At 34.4% G+C, this 13156-nt stretch overlaps 1 protein-coding gene across 2 annotated transcripts in view; it reads left to right on the forward strand.

Annotated features, from left to right (window-relative positions):
- The window catches only part of RAB28 (RAB28, member RAS oncogene family), a 63267-nt gene that overhangs the window by 40168 nt on the left and 9943 nt on the right, over positions 1 to 13156 (forward strand). The gene's annotated exons all lie outside the window — the stretch shown is intronic.

Here is a 13156-nt window from a genome sequence, read left to right on the forward strand (position 1 = left end):
TTTTTTGCTTGTATGACTAGATTGTAATAATGAAGTATGTGAGTTGGCAAATGTGTAGGAGGTTTGTACTGTTCCATTTCTACTGTCTGCTCTGAAATCATCATATTGTTAAATATAAGTAGTTTGAATTCAGTTCTTTGTAGTCTTTGAAATGCTGTGGCTCAGTTTAAGAATTAGCTGATAAATTTACTGCCATTGATCTGAATGTGCTTGAGTTTAATTTCTCCTTCTGTAGTTAATTTAAGTATGTTATATTTATTTACTAAGCAGCCTCACTTTTTTTTTCTTATAAAAAGTAATTTAATATAAAGTTCAGTTGGACTATTAATTTTTTAACTGCCAGTTGAAATCAGTTTGGCTTAGTAATAATTAGTTACAAAAGCTTCCAAATGGAAGAAAAACTGGGCTGCTGTTAAACAGGATTTGATACACATGGAACAGTAAGCAGTAATAAATTGCCTAGTAACTGAGTAATTTCTCTCAGATATGTGCCAATCTTGTCTCTACATTGAAAAATTTTGGAAGAAGAACTGATGTTTGAAATTGCTTAATGTTGGAGGTTTATTGTAATAACAGTAATACTGACTTGGCCTGATCTTTGAGCATTTAAAGCTTGCTTTTATATCCCAGTGAATGATTTCATGTTCATTTATAATTTTTGTTGTGGGGGAGTTCCCAGAGGGGTATGTAGGAGAAGCACTAACTGTCTCCAACTCCTTATTGCATCTGCTGGAACCACAAAGGAATCAGGCATGGAAGGGCCCTGGAGTTAACCTGGGTTGGCTCTGGTAGGAGCAAGTAATTCAAAGTATTGGATAAAAGCATCACACTGGAGAGGACAGCCAAATATAGCTGTTGGCCTCATGTCAACAGAAGCATACCTGTGGAAATAGTCTGTGTAGATGGATGAAGCAGTAGCCATCCAGAATGCTGGCATGGGCCCTCTGAGGAATTGGTTTTTTTGGGTAAATGCTTTTTATAGAAGTAAGTTTGATATTAATAGTTCATTTCTATGGCTTCATGAAATAGATTACTCTGAGATATGTTCCTATACATTATTTGGAAATCACTGTTTTAGGAACTGCTAGGTAAGGATAAGACTTTTTCTTGATGTTTTAATATGCCCAGATTTACTATTTTTTTGAAGAAAGTATTTGTCCAACTGTACTTAGTATGGAAAGGGCTGTATAATGTTTGAATAATAGGCAGAACTGGAAATTGATTCCAAGATTTTGTAGGGGTTTGGTGGGGGGAGGGCAGATGGAATTAGTTTTGATTTCTGTCTATAGCTACACACTGCATCTCATATCTTAATAAATAGATATCTGCCTTTAATAGTATGAAAAAATTAGTATTTCATATGCAGTAATGAGACTGACTTTGTCACCTTGCCAGTCCTTTTCAGTGCTGAGAAGGAATTCAGCCCTTGCAAGCTCAAGGAGGCTGCAGTTCTACAATTGGTTGGCCTTGTGTTGAAGCCCGTTTGCAGCTTGAAGTTACACCACTGCTCCATGGGAAATCCGATCTGAGACTTGATCTGGGTTAAACAGAGCAGACAAAAAGAAATGGCTATTTTTAACATGGATCAGCTCACTGAGCTTCGTAAGCTCACAGGAGTTGCATGGCCTCCTAAGTAGGTGAGGAGAGAATAGTTCCACTCTGGCATGAAGGTGGGGATGAAGAGCGAGGAGTGGGACAGGTGAGACTTTCCAAACTTTGGTGCTGGCATCAGTAGGTCTTGAAACTGTGACTGCAGAAGGAAACAGATGTGAGTGACTGAAGTCAGGATGTAAGAAATGTCATATAAGTTTTCATAAAGATTGCAAGACCCTCAATTTTTGAAATTATAGTGAGCTTTATATTTTATGCCTGTCAATCCTGTAAATCTTCATGAATTTTACAATGGTATCATTTAGTAGCCCTTTTAGTACTTGAATGATGATGACTATACTTTGTCCTGGTATTGATAAATTCTGTGATGATGTAGTAGATACATGAAAACTAGAGAAGATATTTGAAAGAGATGAAGAAAAGCTGATCCACACATGGCTTGTGGATATATTGGACTAGCACCATCTTCTGAATATTTAGTACACTGCAACTTCATGTCTTCAATAATGCACTAAAGAACACTTCATTCAACTTAGAATTTCAGAAATTACATCACTATAATATCTTTTTTTGCACTCTGTTGACCTTTTGGAATTGTTAAGTTCAACCAAAACAATGGGCAGCTCTATTTGGATTAGTAGGAAAATAGGCTTTTTGTTTTTAAACCTCTGTCCTAAAACATACCTTTAATAATATAAGGAGGAAATTTATTTTTGAAAAAAGCTATTGACCCCAGCAGTTTGTCACTAGTAGCTCAGCTAAATCAATCTAAGCATTTTTTAAAAAACTTTCAGTAATCCTGATAAAAAGAATTTCAAGTTGAATCAGAGAAGAGGTTTTTTTTTTTTTTTTTTCCTGCCAGCAAGTCTTGTTTTAAAGTGCTGGGGCAGTCATTGAAGTTCATTACAGGGAACTTTGGAAACTACTATCAAACCCAGTAATGTCTAATCTAAAAAGAAATGTGGTTTTTGAAGTTAGGCACCTAGAAATGAATTTGTCTGTAGTAGTGCATATGAACACTAAAAAAATATAGTGCAGCCATTGCAGTGTTAAAAATACTCTTAAAAGATTATGAATCAAATGTTTCTGTGTTTCTTACATGTTGCTTTATAAAGGGTAGTCTTAGACTGGTGAGTGAAAATCTTCATTCTAAGTGGTCTAACTTTTTTCTTGTTGGTATTGCTAAAATGTTAACAATTAGAACATGATGTCTCACTTGAAACTTGATTTTTTTTCTATGTGTATGCTGTGTTTATGAAGGATGCTGGATCAAAAAAGTGAAATACAATATATATTAGAGAAAATTTTAAGAATATGAGAAGAAATGCTGCAACTAGAGTTTCAGAGATAGAAAAGAATTATTACATATTTTCATGCTCTACTGTATTTGAGTTATGGTTCTTCATTAACAGAATTTCTTTTTCTCAGAGATGGTTACACTAATGCTGTTGCTGTATAATTTATAATTTCATTAAATGTATCCATGTCTAATGTCAGTGTTTCAGTGTTCCCGTGGGGACTGGAATTAATCTACATGGTATTGGGCATTGGGGATTATGGTTTGTGTGAACACAGCTTATTTTTCTTTGCTTTGCTTTCTCAGCATCATTCAATATACATTTTGTGTTCCTGTCCTGTGCTGGTCACTGTGCCTGCCTTGTGATTTTTATAATTGAACTAATATAGCAAGAAAAATTTCAGCTGGATTGTGTTCTCCTGTCCTAGGCTTTTTCTCATTTCTCCTTGTCTTTAAGAAATAGCCACTCATAAAGATGTTTGAGTCTAGATTAACACATTTAATTTAACTTTATAACTTAAATTTCTCATTGGCACAAAGATTAGGAAGTCTGAACACAAGAAGATGAAAGCTGATTTGGTACGCAAAGCAGTAAATTGATGGCTCAGTGAAATTTCCTATGATTTTAGCAAGGCATTAAATTTATCTTTTGATATGTGTTTCAGTTTTCCTTTGTAAAAATAAGAATGGTGTTTGCCTAATTTACTGGGAAGCAAATTAGTCAGCAAATGATCTGTTACTAATTGTAAAGGGTTTGTAAATTAGCACTAGGTCCATATAAGAATCTGACAGACTGGATAAAAAGCAACCGTGAGCAAATTGTCTTCTCCCCAGGAGGAGCTTGTAATCTTAGGACATGTTTCTGAGTGGAAAGTAAAAACTAGTTAACCAAAGGTGTGAAATTAGAGAACATTAAAGTCTTGTGACATGATACTTTTGAGAGAGTAGCGTTAGTTTGCTGAAGCCAGGCTGTTCATTCTCCATACCAGAACGCACAGAAGTATTTCATGTTCTTTCATTCATTTCAAGCCCCACTTGATTTGTTAAGCTTACCCTAAGGATGTGTTTGTTTAGGTCTGTACACTGCAGTAAACATAGATACATCATAAAATCATCTGCACAGAGGTGTGTGCACCACAACTAAACTCTTTGTGCCTCGATTAATGTGTTCTGAGTTCACTGTCTGCTGCCTCAATGGATCTTCAGTGTACTTTGCCACTTGATTTGCAGGGTGGGGAGAAAGTCAACAATGCCTTTCATCCACCTCTCTTGCTTTGTGTGGCCTTACCCTTACAAAAAGAAAAAAAAAAGTAGAGTAGTTCCAGTTATGTTTTAATCCTAAAATAATATTCAAAGTGACTCAAATTTGTGTTAGTTTAATAATATAATCTTTTCTGAATACTTGTTTCCAAAAATGTCAGCATTAGGGGTAAGGGTAAGTGGTACAGGTACCTAACAGAAGAGATCAGATTCCAGCTGTCAGTGTAGTCTTAGTCCATTCAGTCAAATGAGAAATGGTTGCAAGAATTTCTGCCAAGAATTTATTAAAAATGAAAATGGGAAATGTCTAGCTGAGAAAGAAAAAGTTATTTTCTCTTTAACTGTCTCTTTAAGCTGTGTAAGCCAGTCATCTGTCATCCTAGTTTTGAAAAGAAACTTGGGTGTATTGTTTTTTTCCTTCATAAGAAATTTTACTTTTGTTTTAAAATATGCCTGCTGTTTGTATTTGCAGATGTTAACATCATCTTAAAAATGACCTGCCAACTAACAGACATTAAACACTCTTGTTATTAGGCAAGAATCCTGTCACACTCTGTCCTCTGTAGTTAGCTGCACTTAATGTGCTGAGATGGAGGCATTTACTTCTGGCTGCTCTTCTTGATTTTTTTCTGTTGAAGCTTATTTTAAATTTTGCAAGTGTTAACCTCATTAACCTAAGATGCTCAAGAACCACTGTGTTTCAGAGCCTTAGCAGAAGTGCTGTAATTGTTTATTGTTTAACAGTATTTGAAAGTAATTTTGAAAGTCTCATTTAATATGGGATATTTTTTGTAAAGTGAAGTTAATGTAATAACTGCAGCTACTTTCATAAATGCCAAGCAGAGAACTTGTCATGGTAAACACATTCTTTTTTATTATTTCCCATGTTGGAATAAACTGTCAGCCTCATCAATTTGGTTTTAATGTGTGAAATATTCTTATTCCAAGAAGCTCAGATTTTGTGTCTTTAATAATTCCACATAAGCTTTGTACAAATAAGTGGAGGCCTATATGAGACGTGTGCATAAAACCAGGCAAACCTCATTCACAGGCATGATGGCTTTCTGTTTTTAACTAAGAACCTAAGAAACTAAGACCTAAGAATTGTTCACCTTTCCTTTCCCATATTAGGCATACATTTTCATGTCTTGTATCTGTAGGAATTTGTCTTTTGGAAGGCACTCAGATCATAGATTTGTCATTTAGAAAGCTGTATTTTTCTTCATTGTAATTGAGAAACGTACTTGCTGATAGCTTTAATTTTTTTAGAGGAGGAAGTGTTACAGTGTTTTGTGTAAATTACTAGAGTTTTTAAGCTATCATTTTTTTGCTTTCTGAAACCAGTGATTTCCTGTCGTAGCTGGAAATGTTAAGTGTAGTTTTTAAAGTGCAGCACCACCTATTATTCTGCCTTAGCAAGTCTTTTAATACAACATTTGATTTGTTACTATGTCCTCATAGGAAAGCATCAGCAGTAGAGTGTACATGACAGTGAGAAAGTAAACACATGCTTGCAATCAAATTAATGTATTTCATCTGTCTTCAATTAATAACAATCTGTCATGCTATCTATCTGAGAAGTGGCATAAACAGTTTATTTTGTGTTTGGAATAACTTCCTGGAGGTAGTTAATGTGACATGTAGTTTGTCTGACATGAGTATAACCAGATCAACACTCTAGATGTTTTCTTGATAACCTAAAAAAATTACTGAGAAAATATGTACTGGATCTATATTTATATTTCCTTTTGAGCTTCCTTAAATCAGAGTAGGGGCATAGTTTTCAGGACTTCCATGAAAGAGTTTTCTTTTCTTGGCAGTTAGACAATTTTAGTGTGAGAAAAAGATTGAAAGTATTAACAGAAAATTAACTATGGAAAGCTGCAGTTTGCACTCTGACATTTGGGATTGAATATTCGAGAATGTGAGCTGTAGTAATTTAGAAGTACCAAATCAAAACAGATTTTCAAAGAGCTAGCTGATACACAAAGTCTGGTAGTGCTGCAGACCTGGTACAGTTCATTGGCAAATTAAGTTATTGTTATTTCTGTATAAATCTGATTATATTGGATAATAATTAGATATTAGATGCTTTTTTTATTTAGCAGAAAGAACCTTTGTGTCTAAATAGAAAATGAAAGTGCAGTTTCTTGAAGTTCTAAGTAACCTATTGAAATACACTTTAAAATCTAAGACATAATGAAATAGCTCCATGTTTTAGTGGGAAGCAGGAGGTTGCTGGTAAGCTGTGCAGTAAAAACTAGGGAAGTTTTTATTTCGCTTTTTTTTCCATGGGCCCTTTTTTATTTCACTTTTTTCTTTGGATTGATGGTAGAATTAGGATTAAAACCAGATAATACTGCTTATGGCAGAAGAGGCTTGAAAGGGAGTTCTTTCTGGCCAGAGCAATGGGCCATGCTAAGCTATTCTCTGTTGACATGCTGTGAGATAGAGGTCTGATAAACTGGAAAGTAAATCCTGTTGCCTAGAATGTTGTTGTCAGTGTTCAGCTTGATTTCTAGTTTATTTTTTAGAATAGTGAATATTTGGCACCTCATGGAGAATTCCCTCTTTTAATTCCCTTTTTCATACATGTTTGCTTACGCATGGAGGAAGCAGAACCGTCGCATTCTGGAATTAAACTGACAGTACTTGTTGAGCAGTGTGCACTGCATGAGGACAGTGCTATATGACAGTGTTGTTGTCCTCAGACTGCTAGGTTTTCAGCTAGCTTTGTTCTTAAGAAATCAGTCAGAAATTATACGGAAAAATAGGATGAAAAAGACGTTGTCATATACAGACCCCTTTTTTAATGACCCTGGAGTATTTTCAGAAGAGAAAATGTGTACATAATTTTAAGCACATGTAAATCAAATTAATAAATTATTAAAGCATTTTACTTGTCATGTCTGTGTGGGCTAATCGTGATAGCTCATTATTTAAACATTATGTAATTGTATACCTTGTGTGCACAGCTGCAAATACTTTGCAGAAAGATTTATATTTCATTTTTCACAGCATACTATAAAAGAACATACTTTTGTGTGGTACCATAGATTAATAAAGATGTTTACTCATAACTTTGAAACTACTCTTAGTTATATTGAAATATGAAATAGCTATAATATGTAAGATAAGTAAAAAACCAGAGAGTTGTAATTTCATTTATGTGTTACTACCAGTTTTAATGGAAAATACCGTTATCAATTAAAAAAGAGTTAATCTTAAAGAGAACTGCCCCTTTGCAACAGAATCCCTTGCAGTTTTTACAATTCAGGGTCTGAAAGCAGAAGATTGTCAGATTTGGGTGAAGAGGCATCCCTTTACTGAGACTCTAAACTGTCTCTCATTTCTTTCCATGCATGTGGTTTAAAAAGTGGATAGGTTAGTTATCACTGGTATAATCACTGAAAACAGCTTACAGTTTGCAAGTGTAATCTCATGATCCAGGGGAAGTCCCAACAAACTATTAAACACTCAGACTTGCTTCATGTGCATTATACTCAGTTGTCCATACGTCCTCAGCAAGTACTGTCACTAGTTTCTCCGCTGCTTGGAAGTACCTGTATGAGTTACAGACAATTTTTGTGTTTCTTCCAAAATTACCTGAAAGGAAGATTCATGCAAAATGGATGTTTTCCTGCTTAAAAATCCCTGTAATTTTACATGGAGCTCTTCTGCTGTGATGTTATGAAAGAAGAGACTGGCAGTCCTGGGGGAAAGAGAGAAAAATAAAAGGAGTAGCAGCCTTTACATTCTGCACAAATGATGCTCTGTTGTCTTTTTAGAGTATGTGCAGTTATTTACTTACATGTTTTTGAAAGATGATAAAAGCAGAACATTCATCATTCTTCTGACTGATGTTACATATTTTAAAGTACTTCTTGGCTTTGTTTTTGTACCAGTTGTATTGGGTAAATTGTTACATGTATTATTGCCTTAATTTTAAGGCAATACAATTCTGGGATTAGATATCACACTTCTTGCAGCAAACTGGTGAGCTAATTATATTGGTCCTAGCTCCTGGATTTTAGAGAAGCAGTTGAGTTAAAGTAGTTTTTAAGCATATCTGCTACACCAGATATGGTGTAGTGGAATGGAAATGATAGTCTGTGCATGGTAGTGCTGTGTGGTTCATTGCAGGCCATTTTTAACTTATGGAATGACACAAGCATCTAAATAGTGGAAGAGAAACAATTTTGACATTAATTTACTTACCACTAACGGTTTCAGAGCCAAAAGCAGCAGAACTATTCAATCAGGATGGAATTGCTGTTGAATGGCTGGTTGTGGGTAGATTGTAAAGCACTCATTTGTGTTTTATCTAGTACTTTTTAAGGTTTTTCCATTCCCTTGTCATAGCCCAATAAACTAAAATTTCAGTGACTTAATTTCTCAAGTAAATTCATATAGACTTTTGACTTTGAAGAAGAATTTATGCTGTCTCAAGTATTTCCTCAGAAATTTTAATCATAGGATAGATATCTTGCCTTGCAGTATTTGAGTATGGTTTCCTTTTCCATTTTGATTTACCATTATCTATGAGATTTTCACTGCAAATAGTTGGTGTATAATAGCAGTTTGAAGGGTAGTTATTGAAAATTCTTTTATAGATCACCTGAAGATAGAACCTAATCAAATCTCTCCGGTTATAACTGAAACTTACTTTTTTGTCCTTCTTTGAAATGTCACTTGCAGTGTTCTTTTTACAGGTGGATTTTTTTTTTTTTTTCTTCTCTGCTGGTTTGGGCTGAGATAGAGTTCATTTTCTTCCAAGAAGTCTTCAGGAATGCCTTAGAGGGAGTATCCTTGGGATTTCTGTGGGAGTTCAATATTTTCCTCCTAGATTCTGTTTTCTTTTTTCACCTCACTAGATCTCTGTTTAATCTCACCTATAAATCAAAATTGAACTCCCTGGAATTCATGAGAAGCAAGCATTTTAGTCTTACCTACTTTTGCAACAGCAGATGCTGATCTATGCTTGCTCAGTCTTTAAGGGGAGATTTTCATTGGATCTGTTTGCCTTGCTGAGAGCTGCATCTGAATTCCCAAAGTTTCTAATCTGTTTTTGATGTTCTGGTATCTTTATGAGATATCTGTACATACAGGTGTGTATCAACTGTGGAACAGCAGTTTATCTTGCTAATGTAATTGAAATGACTCTTCATACTAGAAAAGCTTAAAGATGAATGTTTAGTCTTATTTTAGAGAACCAACAAGATGGGCTATTTAGAGGATAAGCAAGGCAATGGAAATAAATTTTGGAGAGTATCTGCTAGCCATATATTTTTTGTAGTTGTCACTTAAGGCTTTTAGTGTGTATTCAGGCATAAAAATGAGCAAAACTGCAACAGCCTATATTGTGGATGCCTTTTCTTTGAAAGGGACTTTGAATATACTTTGGAGGCTGATGAGCCCCCTTTTTCTGTCCTCGCCAGGCTAGTTGGGGGAACAATACTATCTCCCTCTCTTTCCCCCATTGCTTATGATGTCTCTCTGCTCCTCTTGATACAAGTTTTCATGTAAGTATTCAATTTAATGCAAATATATTAAGTAGTTCCATTCTAGCTAGGGAATTAGCAATGCACTCCTTTGACATTTTAACTATTGCTTTCATAATGTACACTTTTTACTGTCCTTTCTGCCTGTTGATCCCATTTTTAAGACATTTAGAATTTTTGGAATGATAGATCAAAGAAATATCCTCACTGCATTCTCCAACATTTACACATCTTGGGCTTTCCTTAGCTTTTCATGATCAGAAAACATACTTTAATGCAGATAGGAGAGTTTGTATTCAAGCCCTCAACCAAAAATACTGGTTTGTAACATTTGTGTTCTGTAGAGTGTCACTGTTTGCAAATAGTTAAATCTCTTTCTACTTTTCAAACTTGTGTCTTTTGTCTTCTTTATCCATCCCATCGTGAATCTCTAGCCATCAGTTTATATTCTGCTTGGTAAAAATGAAGCTATTAAATTTGCCCTGCTGTTACCCTCTTTCTCATTCCCTAAAGATGAAGAGGATGACTGTACCATCTGGCACGTAAACTTCACTTTGGGCCTTTCTCTAAATGTTTGTGTTTGATATGTGGCCAAATCTTGCAGATTCCTTCTTTGAGACCTTTGTTAGATATGGCCTAGCATAGCCATTACCAGAATTAAAATGTTCTCATTTTGTATCTAAATTTCAATAATTCCTTTTTCTTGGCCATTGTTATGTTATCTAGTCATTTAGAATATTCTGCAAGATCATTTTCCTGGTTTATAAAATCAAACAGTATTTATGTATCTTACTCGCTTTCTTTCTATCCAAACCTTATTTGTCTTTGCTGTTAAACTTTTCATGGCTTAAGTGCATTCTCATATCATTCTTCATCCCAAGATACCTATTCCTGCTGTTAATTGGCTCATCATATGAGCCCACATTGGCCAGCTGTTAGTTTTCTGTCTATAAAGTCCCTGCATTCCTTATAAACATCTTTTTCAGAAAATCATTTTTCTCCTCCAAAGCTCTCTCTAAAGTTTTTTTGCTGTGATGTCTAAATAAAAGCTGGACAAGACTTATCTCCTGGTGTGCTAAGAATTCTGCCTGTTGAGCTGACCAATGTCAGATATTAAAGAAAAAGGACTGGAGGATAACTGTTCACTGTCTTTAGCTGATCTTCAGTGACTCTATGATTATGCCCCTAGCCTGTGGGCAATGCAAAGGAATAGGACTTAGGACCATTGGCCTTCATTGACTTCCAACTGAAGTTTTGGGTAGTTAAATATTTATTAACACTTGAAACTCTTCTTGTGCTAAAAATGTGCCGTTTTTCACCAAGAACTAACGTAACATGAATCACCTGGCATTTTCTGTGGGCTCTGAATGCATACATGGACTGTCACCTGGCAGTTCCCTGGCATGACAGTGCCTGTATAGTTGAGAGCAGACAGCCCAAAATTTAGGAGGCAGAAAGTGAAATATTTGTGACTGGGGAGAAGGACTGAGAAGCACACAAAGTTCAAAAACATAATTACACCTTGATTTTTCACTTTCAGTCTGTTTCTATGATCTCATGTGCTTTAATTTCTCTTCTGTAGTAAAGTACATACTCTGACCATATATTATTATAGATGTTTCTTTATAGGAAGTAAGAGGCATTTGAAGGTGATTTCCAATATGGCTGTGGCATTTTTTCCCTGGAAATTCATCAACCTTTTAGCCTGTTCTTTTCTTTGTACACTCTCTATTCTTTCCTTCCTGGGAAAGAGAGTTTGAGAGAGATTGTAACTAGTGAACTTGTTTTTATGTATTTATGTAAACATGTTGTGGTATTTTAAAGGAATATGGTGTAAATGCTATCAATCTATTTATTTAGTTGTATTGTAATTGTGTGTAGGTTTTTTTGAGTTCAGATGTAATCAGAGAAATATAATGAGTGAAATCTGGAGGTGCGGTTAAAGATCCTTTAATAGTTAATGAAATGAAAATAAAGAAAATACATTTTTTATTTTTCCTGAAAGAGTAATCTTACTGTTGTTTTTACCAAGCTGCACTTAAAACTAATATGTTAAGCATAAAAATAATAGTTAATAATGAAATGTTTTAGGCAGTATACTCTATTTTATTCTTAAAGGCATTTCAAAAGAGTCAATCTTTTATCTTGGTAGTTATTTTTCAGAGAAAAAAAATTAAATGCATGAGTTTTTAACAAAATTGTTATTGACTTTGGGCTTTATTTTAGTAAATGTATTTGTTCTTCCCTTTTTTTATGAAACTTTATTATATAGTGGATGTTTAGTATTATGGAAAAACTATACTAGAAACATTAGTGTTAATAGCTTAGTATTTTAGTCCTTCACAAATTAATGTCTGTGGTAACTGGATGATTTTAGGCCTGTTCTTACAAACAAGGCCTTACTGATGTGCAAGGAACAGTAATACGTGTCAAAAACTCCACATTAACCAAGCTGTAGGAATCCTCTGTTAGGCTAAAAATCTCCAAGAGAAAATCTCCAGAGCCTACAAATTAAAGACCTCCAATATCATTTAAAAATAAAGCCTTTTATGTAGTAGGAGAGCATTTTTTCAGCTGATAATCAAATAACACTATTATACAGGCTTACTAGATTTGCAAATTTACAAGTTTTTACAAGTCAGTTGGGTCCCTTCCTCAGGAAATCAGTTGAAGTTTTTTTTTCCTGTATTAACTCAAAGAGCCTGCTTGTCTTTAAATCCTTCTGAATATATTTGCCTTATAATTTGACTACATTGAGTCAACACCCTTATAGGAACCGTAATGCAATAAAAAAAAAAAGAGAAACTGTTCAATATAGTTTCGAATTACCTCAGGATCAGATTGGAGAAACTGGAATGTACACAATAAAACCTGCACAAGACTTGAGTTCTGTGAGATTTTGGGAGCAACCAGTGCTTTTCAGCATAAAATACCATTTGAAAGCTTTACTCTGCTTCCAATGGTTGTAAAGTGATAAAAATAAAAATATGTGTGTGTCTTGAAATGTGCATTTTACTTCTTAAAATTTTCTGAACCACACCTTTGTGGAATTGAAAGCCTCGTATATGAGTAACTGAGCATCATTGCTTTTACTCAGTCAATTTCAATTTTTTTATTATAGTGAACATTTTTGCTTTACCATGTTCTGCAATAAAATTCTTTATAACTTATTTACATTTTTACTTTGGAAAAATACGTTGCTTCAGATGTGCTTGGTGAATTTATTTTGTAAAAGTCTTCAGGTTACACTGGAATCGCCAATATACATCTTGGTTGCAAGCAGAGTATGGAATATTAGTTCTGTCTTTTTTTAGTATGTAGCTAGCAGCAGAGTTATTGCAAAGTATATGACTGTATCCAGAAATAAATTTGTACTTTGAGATATGAATTTGTTGCATTTGGCCATAAAATTTTAATTGTAATTTAATTTTATTTTTGCAAATAAAATTAATCTGATATAATTAATTGCTTTCATTTTAGCAAATTA

This window comes from Vidua chalybeata, chromosome 4 (genome assembly GCF_026979565.1).
Source record: "Vidua chalybeata isolate OUT-0048 chromosome 4, bVidCha1 merged haplotype, whole genome shotgun sequence".
Lineage (NCBI taxonomy): Eukaryota > Metazoa > Chordata > Aves > Passeriformes > Viduidae > Vidua > Vidua chalybeata.